The 15,373-nt window shown below is 42.5% G+C and overlaps 1 long non-coding RNA gene across 1 annotated transcript; it reads right to left on the bottom strand.

The window, feature by feature from the left end:
- Positions 1 to 1,096: 1,096 nt before the first annotated feature.
- Positions 1,097 to 4,952, bottom strand: LOC147998234 (uncharacterized). The gene is made up of 2 exons (XR_015646557.1): positions 4,682 to 4,952; positions 1,097 to 3,101 (listed from the first exon to the last, which is right to left on the bottom strand). It is a non-coding gene; the product is annotated as an uncharacterized LOC147998234 (long non-coding RNA).
- Positions 4,953 to 15,373: the final 10,421 nt, after the last annotated feature.

The following is a 15,373-nucleotide window of genomic DNA, read 5'->3' on the forward strand; positions in this document are numbered from 1 at the left end:
ACTGAAGATCAAAATTTAGGACTCTCTGCTCCTTCTCCAGCACATCTGCCTTCTGCTGCCATATTTCCCACCATAATGATAATGGACTAAACCTCTCAAATTGTAAGCCAGCTCCAGCTAAATATTTCCTTAATAAGCATTGGTGTGGTCATGGTGTCTCTTCACAGCAATAAAACCCTAAAACACTCACCTTACTAGTAAGTCTATTCCTTAAATGTACCGAGGAACAGCTTAGATATCTAGCTTCATGGACAGGAGAGCTACTGGATTACTATGGACTTACTATTCATAGCCAGCCATTGTTGGATTAGCTGGATAGCAGCATATAAATAATTCTAATGAATTACACACACACACACACACACACACATACATATATGCGAGAAAAAAGTATGTGTTCTATAAATTCTGTTACTCTGAAGAACACTGACTAATACACAGATTATATACACTCTAATACAACAATTTCATCAATTATCTAATCAATTAACCTGTGGCATGACTTGTCAAACTTATTAGCATATTTATACAGGTTTCAACACAGAGGTAATAAATCTGCATGCTTATACCTTTTATGCTACATAGTTAAATTAATATTATAGTGAGATTATTCACATTGTGACTGAATAGTTAAAAAGTAGTTTGTTAGAAGAGGATGTCATGTTTGCTTCCTGTCTAGGCAATCCTGTTCAGAGTTATCCATTATAAAAAATTATATTGTGTTTGTAAGGAGTATGACCTCCATAGGTTCAAATATTTAAATGTTTGTTCCCCAGTTGGTAGAACTGTCTGGAAAGGATTAAAGGGTATGGCCTATTAGAGAAAAGTGTCACTAGGGGTGCACTTTGATGTTTGAAAAGCCCCTGCCATATTCAGTGTCACTCTGTTTGGTTCCTGCCTGCAGTTCAGGATGCAAGCTTACAACTACTGTTCCAAGAAATGCCTGAATGTGTACTGCCATGATCCCATCATGATTATCATAAAATAACACTCAAATTATTAGCAAGCCTCCAATAAACCCTTATTTTAATAATTTACTTTGATCATAGCATTCATTCACTTCAGTAGAAAATTAAATGAGACATATACATAGACGTTTGCTTTGAGATAGTATATATTATTATTTTTATTGTGGCAGAAATGTATACAATTTTGTTTTCCCATTAATTTGTTTATTAATTCATTTACATCCCAATTGCTAGTTTCATCACACAGTTCCTTCCCCTATTCTCTCTCCCCTTTCTCCTCTATGAAGGTAGAGCCCCTTTCCAAGGTATGCCTACATCCTGGATCATGAAGTCTCTCCATGGCTAGGCACATCATCTCCTACTGAGGCCAGACAAGGTAACCCAGTCAGGGGAATGGAATTTACAAGCAGGCAACAGGCATAGAAACAGTCCTACCTCCAGTTATTGTGGAACCTTCATGAAGACCAAACCACACAACTGATACATACGTGCAGGGAACTTAGGGCTATCCTGTGAGTGCTCTTTCATTGGTGGCTAAATCTCTGAGAACCTCCAACTTCAGGTTAGTTGACTTTATTGGTATTCCATTGGAGTTCCTGACCCCTTCAGGGGCCTCAATTTTTCTCCCAACACTTTCATAAGAATTGCCACGCAGCATCCAATGTTTGTGGGTCTCTGTATATGTGTCAGTCAGATTCTTTGTAGAGCCTCTCAGAAGATAGTTTTGCTAGGTTCCTGCCTGTAAGTATAACAGAGTATCATTGATAGTGCCAGGGATTGATGCTTGGTCATGGTACTGGTCTCGAGTTTGGCCAGGTAATGGCTGACCATTCCCTCAGTCTCTATTCCAACTTTCTCCCTGTATTTCTTGTAGGCATGACAAATTTTGAGTCTAAAGCTTTGGGAGTAGTTTTATGTCCTTATCACTTCACTGGGGTTTCTGCCTAGCTACAGGAAGTGGCCACTTCATATTTCATATTGCCACTGCAAGGAGTCTCAGCTAAATTCATCCCCATATACTCCTAGGATCAACTCATATCCCACATTTCTTACATGACCTATAGTTCCCCCCCCCATTCCCACAAGCTACTTATTTCTATTCATTTGTCAGTCCCTCAGGCCCTCCATTCTGTATCTCCCCATACCTAACTCTGTAGGCTTAGATCTTTTAAATCTTTTAAAATTAGTAAAGGTTTTCAAATGCTCCAATCCCCCTTCCTCCTAGCCCATTATCCAAAATTATGGTAGAAATGATGGTGAATAAGAAGGGAATGTGGACCCATTTAGAAATAGTACTTTCGGGACAATTCCAATATCCTTTTGTCAGGATACCTGCAGTCCAGTTCAGTAGTGTCAATGTTGGTTTAAATTTCTCAAATCCTACATTTAATAAGGATTATTAAGTGCTTAAACTTCTCTTCTAGCCCACCACTCACTAGAGGTACTAGTAAAGAATGGATATGGGGTAAGTGGATCTGTTTAGAAATTGTTTGTTGGAGCAAATTCAATCTACATTTTCAGAAATCATCAGTTCAAATTACAGGAATCATCAGTGACAGCTCAATCTACTTACCAACACTTTATAAATATACCAGCAGTCCAGTTCAGTAGTGTTAAGTTAGCAAACACAAATCAGCCATGATGCCACTACCTAGAAGAAACAGACTGGCCTCAGCCAAATAAGAACAAGTCAACCTAAGTGACCAGGACCAGTAGGATACTGCTGTGGAGGGCCGTCCTCACATTCTCCATTGTAAGATGGCGCCGATATCCGGCAGGATGCATCTAATAAAAGGGCAATACGCAAGCGCCTGGTAAATTCCTCACTCAGGGGGACACGTATGCTGTGGTACGTCATCTGGCACATCTGGCAGCGACCAGCCAGAGAGTGACACGTCCTAGGCGAAGATAGTTTCCTATATAAGGGATGGTCTTTCTCTCACTCGGGGTCTCCGTATTGTAAGCTTGTGCTCTCGCTCTCAAGATGCATTAAAGCTATTTCTGCAGAAGGATCCTTTGTGTCCTGCGTTATTCTTGCTGGCGAGACGTAGCGTGGGACATTTGGTGCCGAAACCCGGAAAAAGACTTCATCAGCACCTCCGGAGACCCCTTGGTGACAAGGAGGATTCAGAACTGCAGGTAAAAAAAAAAAAAAAAAAAAAAAAAAAAAAAAAAAAAAGATACGTTCAGAGAGGCATGCCTTTCATGGATTTTGGTCTGGGGTTGTCGCCGCCTTGGGAAGGATTTGTTGAGGCTATGGTATTTGTTCTCGGAGCCACCCTACTCTTTCTTATTATTATGTACTGTTTTCACCGTTTCCGCTGCTAAAAGGACAGCAGCTGGAGGCGCGTCTCAGTCTCTCGTAAATAAGTGAGCTTCGTGCAGCTCCCCTTTACTGTTGGGGAGCAGGGACGCGATAGCACCGCCTGGGAAGTGCGCGTAAGACTCCCGTATATAAGAGAGCGGCGTGTCTGTTTCTACTCACGCCTTGTCAGATGGACGTAGATAAGCCGCTGGGCATTCTTGGTCCCTCATGGGATCCTCACAATCTGTGATCACGGCTCTGGAAACGGTGCTAAAGCAGAGGGACATTAAAATTGGAGGAAGAACACTTAAAAACTTTGTGAAAGAAGTGGACAGGGTGGCTCCGTGGTTTGCCTGCTCAGGCTCGTTTACAATTGCCTCATGGGACAAACTTGGAAGGGACCTAGACAGAAAATTGGCGGAGAAAGATCTGCGTCTAGGAACTAAAGCCATATGGAAACTAGTCAAAAATTGCTTAGCAGATGAAGTGTGCAAGGCAGCAGTTGTAGGAGGGCAGACCACACTCGAGATATTTCGAGAAAGTATGTCAGAAACTGAATGTAGTGAGAGATTAGACGCGCGTAAGAAAAAGGACGTCCTGAGAAAGAAAAAGAGCCCTCCCATTAAGTCCGCGGATAAGGGAGTGTTAAAGCTTTCAGATTCCGGCACTTCCCTCTCTACACAGCAACCGGGAGGGGGAGCCAGCATATACCCTGTGAAAGAGCTAGAAGCGCTGAACCTCTCGACAGTTCTGATAACTCTGAGAATGGAATCTTAGATTCAGAGGAGGAGGCCGAGTTAGATGAGGAAGCAGCTAGATATGAGGAAGAGAAATATCACCCCGAGGAACAAAAGAAAGGTAATAAAAAGCTTCTGCCACGGCAGTCGCCAACCGCACCCCCTCCGTATGAGGCGCGCTCTTGCGCATTCTCTTTAGTCCCCGATAGGGTGAGAAGGAAGCTGCGGATGACATTCCCGGTCTTTGAAACCCAGGAGGGTGAGCGGGTTCATGCCCCAGTCGAATATAACCAAATAAAAGAGCTGGCGGAGTCTGTCAGAAGGTACGGAGTTACAGCCAATTTCACCCTAACCATTCTTGAAAGGCTGGCCCTAAATTATTTGACACCCGCCGATTGGCAGATGATTGCAAAAGCGACCCTTGTGAACATGGGCCAATATATGGAATGGAAAGCGCTTTGGTATGAGGCGGCTCAAACACAGGCCAGAGCTAATGCCACGGCGTTAACGCCTGAGCAGCGAGAATGGACGTTTGAACTCTTGACAGGACAAGGTCGCTTCGCAGTGGACCAAGCTAATTACCATTGGGGTGCTTATATTCAAGTCTCCAGCTCGGCCATTAAGGCCTGGAAGGCACTCACTAGGAAAGGCGGGGCCGATAATCAACTTACTCGTATCATCCAGGGACCTCAGGAACCATTCTCAGACTTCGTAGCCAGAATGACAGAAACTGCTGGACGAATATTTGGTGATGCGGAGCAAGCAGCACCGCTCATAGAACAGCTCGTTTACGAGCAAGCCACCCAGGAATGCTGGGCGGCTATAGCACCCAGAAAAAACAAAGGATTACAGGGCTGGCTCAGAGTCTGCAGAGAACTCGGCGGGCCTCTTACTAATGCAGGCTTGGCGGCCGCCATTCTCCAGTCCCGGCAACGCCCCCTTAAAGGGACAGATACAAGATCATGTTTTCGATGTGGAAAAATGGGCCATTTAAAAAGAGACTGTAGGATAACCAAGGGAGACAGGAGGCCTGCAACTATCTGTGCCCGATGTGGCAAGGGCTACCATAGGCCTGACCAGTGCCGCTCAGTGAGGGATATTAAGGGAAAACTACTCCCTCCCTTGGAAGCTCAGCCTAATGAGATGTCAAAAAACGGATCGTTGGGCCCCCGGTCCCAGGGCCCTCAAAGATATGGGAACCGCTTTCAGAAAGCCATGACCCTGACAGAGGAGACTCCCCAAGAGGTGACACAAAATTGGACCTGTGTGCCGCCTCCGACTTCTTTCTAATGCCCCAGATGGGCATTCAGCCAATTCCTGCTCAGACTGTGGGGCCTTTGCCCCCAGGAACCATAGGCCTTGTCCTTGGGAGAGGATCTCTCGCCCTACAAGGACTGATAGTCCATCCAGGCCTTGTTCAAGCTCAGCACTCTCTTGATATTCAGATTCTTTGTTCAAGTCCCGATGGGGTTTTTTCCATAAGTGAAGGAGATAGAATAGCACAGTTATTACTCCTTCCATGCTCCCAAACCACAATACAGGATACCAAGGGGCCCATGGGGTCCACTAGTAATGATTTGGCATATTTGGTGGTTCATCTTAACAACCGCCCAAAATTGAGCTTAGAAATTAATGGAAAGAAATTTGAAGGCATTCTGGATACTGGGGCTGATAAAAGTATAATTTCCTCAAAATGGTGGCCTCAATCATTGCCTACCATAAGATCTTCTCACTCGCTACAAGGCTTAGGCTACCAGTCGTGCCCTAAAATCAGCTCTGCCACTCTAACTTGGACGACTGTCGATGGCCGACAGGGACAATTTGTTCCCTATGTACTTCCCCTACCTGTTAATCTTTGGGGGAGAGATGTTATGCAGACCATGGGACTAACCTTATGTAACGAATACCCCCCACAAGTGGCCCACATGATGTCAAGGATGGGCTATAAGTAAGGGAAAGGCCTAGGGCTGTCTCACGCCCATTGAACCAGTCACAAACCCCCATAAACAAGGCCTGGGTTTTTCCTAGGTGCCATTGAGGGTTCTATGCCCATACCCTGGCTTACAGAGAAAGCTATATGGGTTCCTCAATGGCATCTATCCTCTGAAAAATTAGAAACTGCCACTAAATTGGTTAATGAACAATTGCAGCTTGGTCATTTAGAACCGTCCATTTCACCATGGAATACTCCTATTTTTGTGATAAAGAAAAAATCAGGAAAATGGAGACTTCTCCAAGATTTGAGAGCCATTAATGCACAGATGTGTTAATTTGGCTCGATCCAACGAGGCCTACCCTTACTCTCTGCCTTACCTAAGCAATGGAAGATAATAATTATAGACATTAAGGATTGTTTCTTTTCCATCCCCTTGTGTCCACAGGACAGACAGAGGTTTGCATTTACTATACCAGCTACTAATCATCTTGAACCTGATAAGAGATTTCAGTGGAAGGTCCTACCTCAAGGCATGGCCAATAGCCCCACTATTTGTCAGCTATTTGTGCAATGAGCCCTTGAACCTATAAGGAAGCAATTTCCATCTTTGCTTCTGGCTCATTACATGGATGACATTTTAATATGTGATAAAGATTTAACAACCTTACAGACCTCATATCCCATCTTAATCAAAACATTGGGACGATGGGGACTACAAGTCGCTGTAGAAAAGGTTCAAATTGCAGAAATTGGCTCATTTCTGGGATCGGTCATTTATCCTGAAAAAATAGTTCCCCAGAAATTAGAGATTCGCAGAGATCATTTGCATACCTTAAATGATTTCCAAAAGTTATTGGGAGATATAAATTGGCTGAGACCATTTTTAAAGATTTCCTCTGCTGAGTTGAAGCCCTTATTTGATATTTTGGAAGGGGACTCTCATATCTCCTCTCCGAGAGCATTGACCCCAGCCGCAAACCGGTCCTTACAAGTTGTAGAAAAGGCCTTACAGGATGCTCAATTGCAGCTCATTGATGAAACCAAACCTTTTGATTTGTGCGTTTTCAAAACTATGCAATTACCAACAGCTGTCTTGTGGCAGAATGGGCCTTTATTATGGATCCATCCCAATGCATCTCCTGCTAAGATTATTGACTGGTATCCCGATGCGGTCGCTCAGCTTGCACTCCGCGGGTTGAAGGCAGCTATTACTCATTTTGGGAAAGAACCCAAAACTTTGATAGTACCATATACAGCCATTCAGGTTCAAACATTAGCTGCTACCTCAAATGCTTGGGCAGTGTTAGTTACTTCCTTTGCTGGACAGATAGATAATCATTATCCTAAACACCCCCTATTATGTTTTGCTAGATCACAACCTGTTGTTTTCCCTCGCGTCACATCCCACAGACCGTTAAAAGAAGGGATAACAGTGTATATGGATGGGTCAAAAACAGGGGTGGGAGCATATGTGGTAAATTCCCAAGTGTTCTCACGACAATATTTTGAAACCTCACCCCAAGTGGTAGAATGCCTAGTGGTTATGGAGGTCCTTGAAAAATTCCAGATGCCTCTAAATATTGTTTCAGATTCCTCCTATGTGGCCAATGCTGTTAATATCCTTGAAACCGCCGGCGTAATTAAGACAACTAGCAAGGTAGCAGAGATTTTCCAAAAAATCCAAATTATTTTAATAAATAGGAGATTCCCTGTATATATTACTCATATATGGGCCCGTTCTGGACTCCCTGGTCCAATGAGTTCAGGGAATGATTTGGCTGACAAAGCCACAAAAATGATAGCTGTGGCCCTGGCCTCTCCTCTAGAGGCCGCTAAAACTTTTCATGGCAATTTCCATGTTACCTCGGAAACTTTACGCCGCCACTTCTCTATAACTAGAAAAGAGGCACGTGATATAGTCACCCAATGCCAACAGTGCTGCCAGTTCCTCCCAGTTCCTCACATCGGGGTCAACCCGAGAGGAATACAGCCATTGCAAATCTGGCAAATGGATGTTACTCATAATTCTACTTTTGGAAAATTACAGTATGTGCATGTATCTATAGATACATGTTCTGGCATTCTACATGCCACCCCACTTACAGGAGAAAAAACAACACATGTCATTCAGCACTGCCTTGAAGCATGGAGTGCTTGGGGAAAGCCAAGATGTGTAAAAACTGACAATGGCCCTGCCTATATATCTCAAAAATTCGGTCAGTTTTGTGCTCAGATGCAAGTTACCCATCTGACGGGCCTGCCCTACAACCCTCCAGGACAGGGAATCATAGAGCACGCTCATCGGACGCTCAAATCATATTTAATAAAACAAAGAGGGGGAATTATGATAGAACTCCCCCCAACACCCCGAGTGGCCACTGCTTTGGCCCTTTTTAACTTAAATTTTTTAAATCTTGATGAAGCTGGGCAAACAGTGGCTGAGCGACATTGCTCAGAGCCCAAAAGAACAAAAGAATTAGTTAAATGGAAGGATGTACTGACAAATAAATGGAAGGGCCCGGATCCTGTTTTGATAAGATCCAGGGGAGCTGTTTGTGTTTTTCCACAGGATAATGAAAATCCAGTTTGGATTCTGGGACGACTTACTCGGAATATCAAGACAGAGGACCAAGAAGATGACAACTCTGGTGATCCTCATGCTGATCCAGGGAGTGCCAATAAAAGTGCAGAGCGAACTATGGTGGGGAATTATGTCAACCTTCCCCCTCCCGATGCCGGTGATGTATAATGCCCAAGTGTTTCCACGTTTCTTTACTACCAACAAAGAATTGGGACTAGCCTATTTACCACTAGATTCCCAAATAGAGCAAGTAAAAGAAAATAGGATTATTCCCCTTAAGGGCAGCCTTTGTTTTGGCATATTCAACAAAATATCTTCTGATCTTCCTTGCATTATGTTGAGTAATCAATCTTCTGCTTGGTTAAGGGAGGCCACATGGGGAACTGGTGAGGAAGACATTGTGGCTAACGCCACAGTTCTCTATGGTTGGTGGCCTTACATTAACTCCTCCACCTGCCCTCTCCGTCAACCAAAGTTGGCACCCTTTTGTAGAGGGACCCAGGATGAAAAACGTACTTTGCCATGGACTGGTTGCCAGTCCCGGGACTCTGCCTGTGCAGTCCAGAATTTTTTCTCCTTCTCCCCTGATTTGGGAGGCGGAGTGAACTTCACCACCATTGATCCTAGACGGTCCAATAATAATCCCTTTGATCAATGGATGCTTTGTGGCGTTAATGGTAGCTGCACTGATCTTTCACCCATGGCGATGCTACTTGGAGGAAAGGGCGAAAAGGGACGGTTATCATTTTCCTGGACGGGGAATATCCACCCTTCAGCCTCTGTCTGGACAGCTACTCGTATAAAATATAAACCTTACTGGAGCACGGGGTTTAACCCTGCTCTAGTTTGTGTCTGGCTGCCATTTGTGTGGATTATAAGTAATGCCACTAAAGTTTCTAAATTGAATTGTACAGACGGTTCATGTTTTTATGCCCTGTGTTGGGATGCTAGCCAATATCCCATAGCGGTAGTTACCCGTATGCCTCGCTTTATCCTGGTCCCTGTTGAGACTCCGGGGACCCTGACCTTATTTAGAGGAAAGAGAGATTTTGGCATTTCTGCGATCATTGTTGGCATTATTGCTACAACGGCAGTTGCTGCTTCAGTTACTGCTTCGGCATTGGCCTTGTCAAACACAGTACAGACAACCCAAACTATCAATGATTTATCCGCTACCGTCTCTGTGGCTCTGGACAGACAGGCCTCGGCTCATACTCAGATAAAAGGAAGCCTCATGCTTGTTAACCAACGTATAGATCTGGTCCATGAGCAACTAGACATCCTATGGCAACTGGCCCAGCTTGGCTGTGAACTAAAGCTCCCCGGCCTTTGTGTCACGTCTATACAGTATGAACAATTTACCAAAGCTGCCAATTTGTCTAAAACCCTTTCAAAGCATTTGTTACAGAATTGAACCTCGGATTTTGAGCATACGCTCAGGGAATTGAGAGCGGCCATCATTCAAGTAAACTCTACCCGACTGGATATGTCTTTGACAGAAGGATTGTCATCCTGGATCACCTCAGCAGTCTCTTACTTTAAGGAATGGGTGGGGGGTGGGACTTTTTGGAGCAGTCCTCTGCTGTGGATTAGTGTTACTCCTCTGGTTGCTTTGCAAATTAAGATTTCAAACAAAGAGGGACAAAATTGTGATCGCCCAGGCGCTTATAGCCCTTGAACAAGGAGCGTCAGCCGATATTTGGTTAACCATGCTTAAGCAATAGGTCGCCGGCTGGACAGCTCTTGCACTCCTAGAACCTCGGTTCATTGCACAGGATTAGAGTGACCGGCTTGAGCAGCCCATGAGGGATGACGAGCTTAGCATCGCACAGGGAAGCTCTACCAAACACGTTCCCTGGAAGGCATGTCATATTACATGAGGGTATCTGCCCCACTTTTCCCTCCCTCGAAAAAATGGCAGTGCAACGGGTCGGGAGTGCCCTGGGTCTCAACAACAGCTTAAGGGTATCTCTCTTGTACAGGTTCGCCAACTTTCTGCGAGGATATGACCTCTGCCTTCACCCTCCTGTTTATGGGTGTCCTATTTGCTTAAAAACAGATAAGGGGGAGATGTGGAGGGCCGTCCTCACATTCTCCATTGTAAGATGGCGCCGATATCCGGCAGGATGCACCTAATAAAAGGGCAATACGCAAGTGCCTGGTAAATTCCTCACTCAGGGGGACACGTATGCTGTGGTACGTCATCTGGCACATCTGGCAGCGACCAGCCAGAGAGTGACACGTCCTAGGCGAGGATAGTTTCCTATATAAGGGATGGTCTTTCCCTCACTCGGGGTCTCCGTATTGTAAGCTTGTGCTCTCGCTCTCAAGATGCATTAAAGCTATTTCTGCAGAAGGATCCTTTGTGTCCTGCGTTATTCTTGCTGGCGAGACGTAGCGTGGGACATACTGCCTCTCCTCTCTTAATGAAGTGAAGATAAGCTGAGTCAAGACCAAAGATGTACTGCAAGGTTAACTATGAGTCTTATTTATATTCCCTCCAAACACCATGTATACTCTCACTGGTCTTGTCAGACCCCATGAGTCTGTCTTAGCAAGACTCCAGGCGAGTCTGTATTAGCTGATATCACTCTGCCCAACTGGCTAAGTCTGCAAAAGCAGCAAAAAGCTGCCAGAACACCACCAGAAGTTTTTTGGTGCATTTCTTTCTACAGAGTCATGACAACCATTGACTAATAAAAAATTGGTAAGGTACATGTACCAATACCATCCAGAGTCATCTACTATCAATTGTGTTCTTTGTAACATGTGTCCCTTCACATGTTTGCTTTCCCAAAACATTCTTTCACCTGTATCTGCTTCAATAAATACATATCACTCATATCCTTAGGAGTCTGGTCTGGGTTACCTGAATGAAGATATTTTCTAGTTACATACATTTTTCTGGAAAATTTATGATGTCCTTGTTTTTAATAGTTGAATAATATTCCACTGTGTAAATGAACCAAAAAAATTCTATATTGATTCTTCAGCTGACAGACATCTGGATTACTTCCAATTTCTTACTATTACAAATAAGGTTGCTAGGGACATTGTGGAGCACATGTACTTGTGATATTGTGGGGTTTTTTTGAAATGGAAACTTAAGCGTTCTTTGAAAAGTCAATTATGTTGAATGGTGCTAAGGCAGATATGAGAAAGAATACTTGACTGTAGAGGACACAGGTAAAGAATGTTTCACTAAGGCAGACATATGAGGGAATGTTTCACTGAAGCAAACATGGGGGAAAGGATGTTTTGCTAAAGCAAACATGTGAAAGGACACATAATATTAACAAGGAATGAAGAGATGGTGGATAAAGCTGGATGGTCGATGTATGCCTTACAATTTTATATTGACCATCATTTCTCAGGGCTCCATAGAGAGAAACACAACAAAAATCTTCTGGTGGAGTGTAGGTGACTTCTTGCCACTTCTGATGACTTGTGGCAATTGGTAGAATGATGTCAGCTGATACAGACTTGTGGAGTTTGGCTAAGACAGACTCATTGCTGAAGCAAGACACATGGTGAAGTACAACTCATGCAGGATGCATGCTCTTTGGAGGGAATGTAAATAAGGCTAATTGGACTATGATTGCTTGTACAGGTAAGTTTGCAGTGAGTTTTGGTCCATCTTTGTTGATCTTAACTTCATTGAGGGCAGCACAGCAAAGAACTTCTTCTGGTCTCCCAGAGAGTTCTGATGCTTCCTGCTGACTCATGGCAACCGGCCTAAGGCCTGGCTGTCTCTGCTGAATCATGGTACCACTGCTGATTCATGTTTGCTATCCTGACACTACCAAAAAGCCTCTACTGAATCCTGACGACTGAATTGCTGGTTTCCTGACAAAGCAGATGGGATTTTCTACAAAGGACAATTTCTAAAAAGGTCCACAGTCCACTGCCCAAGTATCCTAATAACCTTCCTTGTATACTACCTGTGCTGGACTAGAAAGGAGTTTAAAACATCGGCGAACCATTATTGAAATAAGGGTTGAGAAAAATTAAAACTAACATGTCCCTTTTTCATTTATGACTTGTTTGTTTGGATATTATCTCTCTTGCTTTTAGTTAGCTTGGCTAAGGTTTTGTTTGCTTGTTTATTTATTTATTATTATTTTCTCAAAGAACCAGCTCTTGGTTTTGTTGATTCTTTCCATTGTTATCCTTTTTCCTGTTTAATTGACTTCACTCCTGACTTAATTATTTTCTGCTCTTTTCTCCTCTGCTTCTTTTTGGTCTAGAGGTTTCAGGTATGCTGTTAAATTTCTGGTATGATATGTCTCCAATTTCTTTTGATGATACTTAGTACTATGAACTTTCCTCTTATCAATGCTTTCATACTGTCCCATAATTTTTGGTATGTTGTGCCTTCATTTTCACTGAATTCTAGAAATTGTTTGATTTCTGTCTTTATATCTTTTCTTAACCTAATGGTCATTGAGTAGAGAGTTATTCAGTTTCCATTCAGTTTTCATGAGAATATAGGCTTCCTGCTGTTGTTGACATTCATCTTTAATCCATGGTGATTTGAAAAGATATAAGGCGTTATTTCAAATTTCTTGTATCTCTTCAGTCTTGCTTTGTGAACAAGTACATGGTAAATTTTTGAGACGTTACATAAAGTGCTGAGAAGAAAATATATATTTTTATGTTTGGGTGAAATATTCTGTAGATATTTGTTATGTGCATTTTGTTTGTAACATGTTAGTTTCGCTATTTCTCTGCTTAGTATTTGTTTTAATTACAAGTCTATTGGTGACAGTGGAGTGTTGTAGTCTTCCACTATTAATGCGCTGTGTTCCTTCTGTGATTTAAGCTTTAGTAAAATTTTTTTGATGAATATGGGTGCCACCATTGCATATGGGACTTAAGTATTTAGAATTGAGCTATGACCTTGGTTTACTTTCCTTTGGTGAGTATGAAAGTGTCTTTGACATTTCTTTTGATTATTTTTGGTTAAAAGTCTATTTATTAAATACATTGTTTCTTGTGACTGTTTGTTTGGAAAAATTTTTCCAACCCTTTACTCTGAGGTAGTATCTATCTTTGTTGCTGGTTGAGTTTCTTGTATGCAGCAGAATGATAGATCCTGATTATATATCCACTTTCTTAGCCTTAGTATTTTTATTGCTGAATTGAGTCAATTGATGTGGACCGATATGACCAATGGCTGCTAGTTCCTGTTATTTTGATGCTGGTAGTGTGTGTGTGTGTTTATTTCTATTTTCTTGCTTTTAATGGTGCAAAATTATTTATTTATTGTGTTTTCTTGTGTGTACTTACCATTCTTTTCTTGAAGTTTTTCTCCCAATGTCTTTTGCAGGGCTGGATTAATGAAAATTTATTGTTTAAATTTGGTTTTGTCATATACTACCTTGTTTTTTCCCCATATATATTGATTGAAAATTTGCTGGGTTAAATAGTCTGGGATAACATCTTTAGTCTCTTAGGATTTGGATGATATCTGTACAGGCCCTACTGCCTTTTAGAGTCTCTGTTGAGAAGTCAGGTGTAATTCTGATAAGTCGGTCTTTCTCCCTTGCTACCTTTAAATTATTTCTTTGTTCTGTACATTTGGTGTGTTGATTATGGTGTGGTGGGAGGATTTTCTTTTATGGTCCAATCTATTTGGTGGTTTTTAAAGCTTCTTGTACATTTATAGCCATCTCTTTCTTTGGCTTACAGAAGTTTGCTTCCATAATTTTGTTGAAAAAACTTTCTGTACCTTTGGTCTAGGAATCATCTCCTTCTATTCACATTTTTATTATGTTTCAACTTTTTATGGTGTTCCAAATTTCAGGAAAGTTTTGTGTTAGAAACTTTTTTGATTTGGCATTTCCTTTGACTAGTATATTGATTTCTTTTATAGTATCTTCTAAACCTCAGATCCTTTATTCCATCTCTTATAATTCTGTTAATGATGCTTTGTCTGTCATTGTTCTTCTCTTCCCTTGGTTTTCCATCTCCAGGTTGCCCCTGTTTGTGTTTTCTTTATTTCATCTATTTCTATTTTGTGGTTTTAAAGAGTTTTATTAATTTCTTTCACCTAGTTGATCATATTTTCATGTACTCTATTTGTTTCCCCAATAAAGTCCCCTCTTTACCTGTTTGAATATATTTTCCTGTATTTCTTTAAGATAGTCATTTATTTCTTCTTCAAAGACTCCTATCATCTTCATAAGATGAGGCTGTCTTGGTTTTCAGATGTGTTAGCTTATCCAGGCCTTGCTGTAGTATGAGCTGGGTTCTGATGGTGACGTATTGCCATAAATCTTTTTCATTGTGTTCTTGTTTTGGCATTTAACCATCTGGTTGTATCACGTGTTCGCTGGCCTGGTAGTCCCTGGTAGTTGTAAACCTCTGGAACTTCCGGTAGAGTTCTCAGTCTCCAAAGGCAATAGGCCTCATTTTGTCATGAATGGCAACAGACCTCCAGGGAATCTGGCAGTGCTGGAAGTCCTGGGTATCAGAGGCAGTCAGAGCTCATTGTCATATGTGGCAGCATGACTCCAAAGATGCAAACAGATCTGGTTTTCCCGATGTGCCCAAGTCTCCTAGGATGTGAGTAGAGATATGGCTGAGGTATTGGCATGCAGATCAGGGCTAGCATGTGGAGGTATGTACTGGATGATGGAGCATAGAAAGGATGAAGGTAGACCTTACAGTTGCTGGACTTGCTGGGGACCCAGATGGCATTGGATTGGGTTGTCCTACATGACAGCAATTCTTCTAAGAGGTAGGCAGAGCTATGGCATTGGGAGTGTAATGCAGTTCTAGGATTGCAGGTAGAGGTGTGGACCAGAATATGGAACTTAGAAAAAAATGGGGTAGACTTCAGAG

Source organism: Rattus norvegicus, chromosome X, assembly GCF_021556685.1.
Source record: "Rattus norvegicus strain SHRSP/BbbUtx chromosome X, alternate assembly SHRSP_T2T, whole genome shotgun sequence".
Taxonomy (NCBI): domain Eukaryota; kingdom Metazoa; phylum Chordata; class Mammalia; order Rodentia; family Muridae; genus Rattus; species Rattus norvegicus.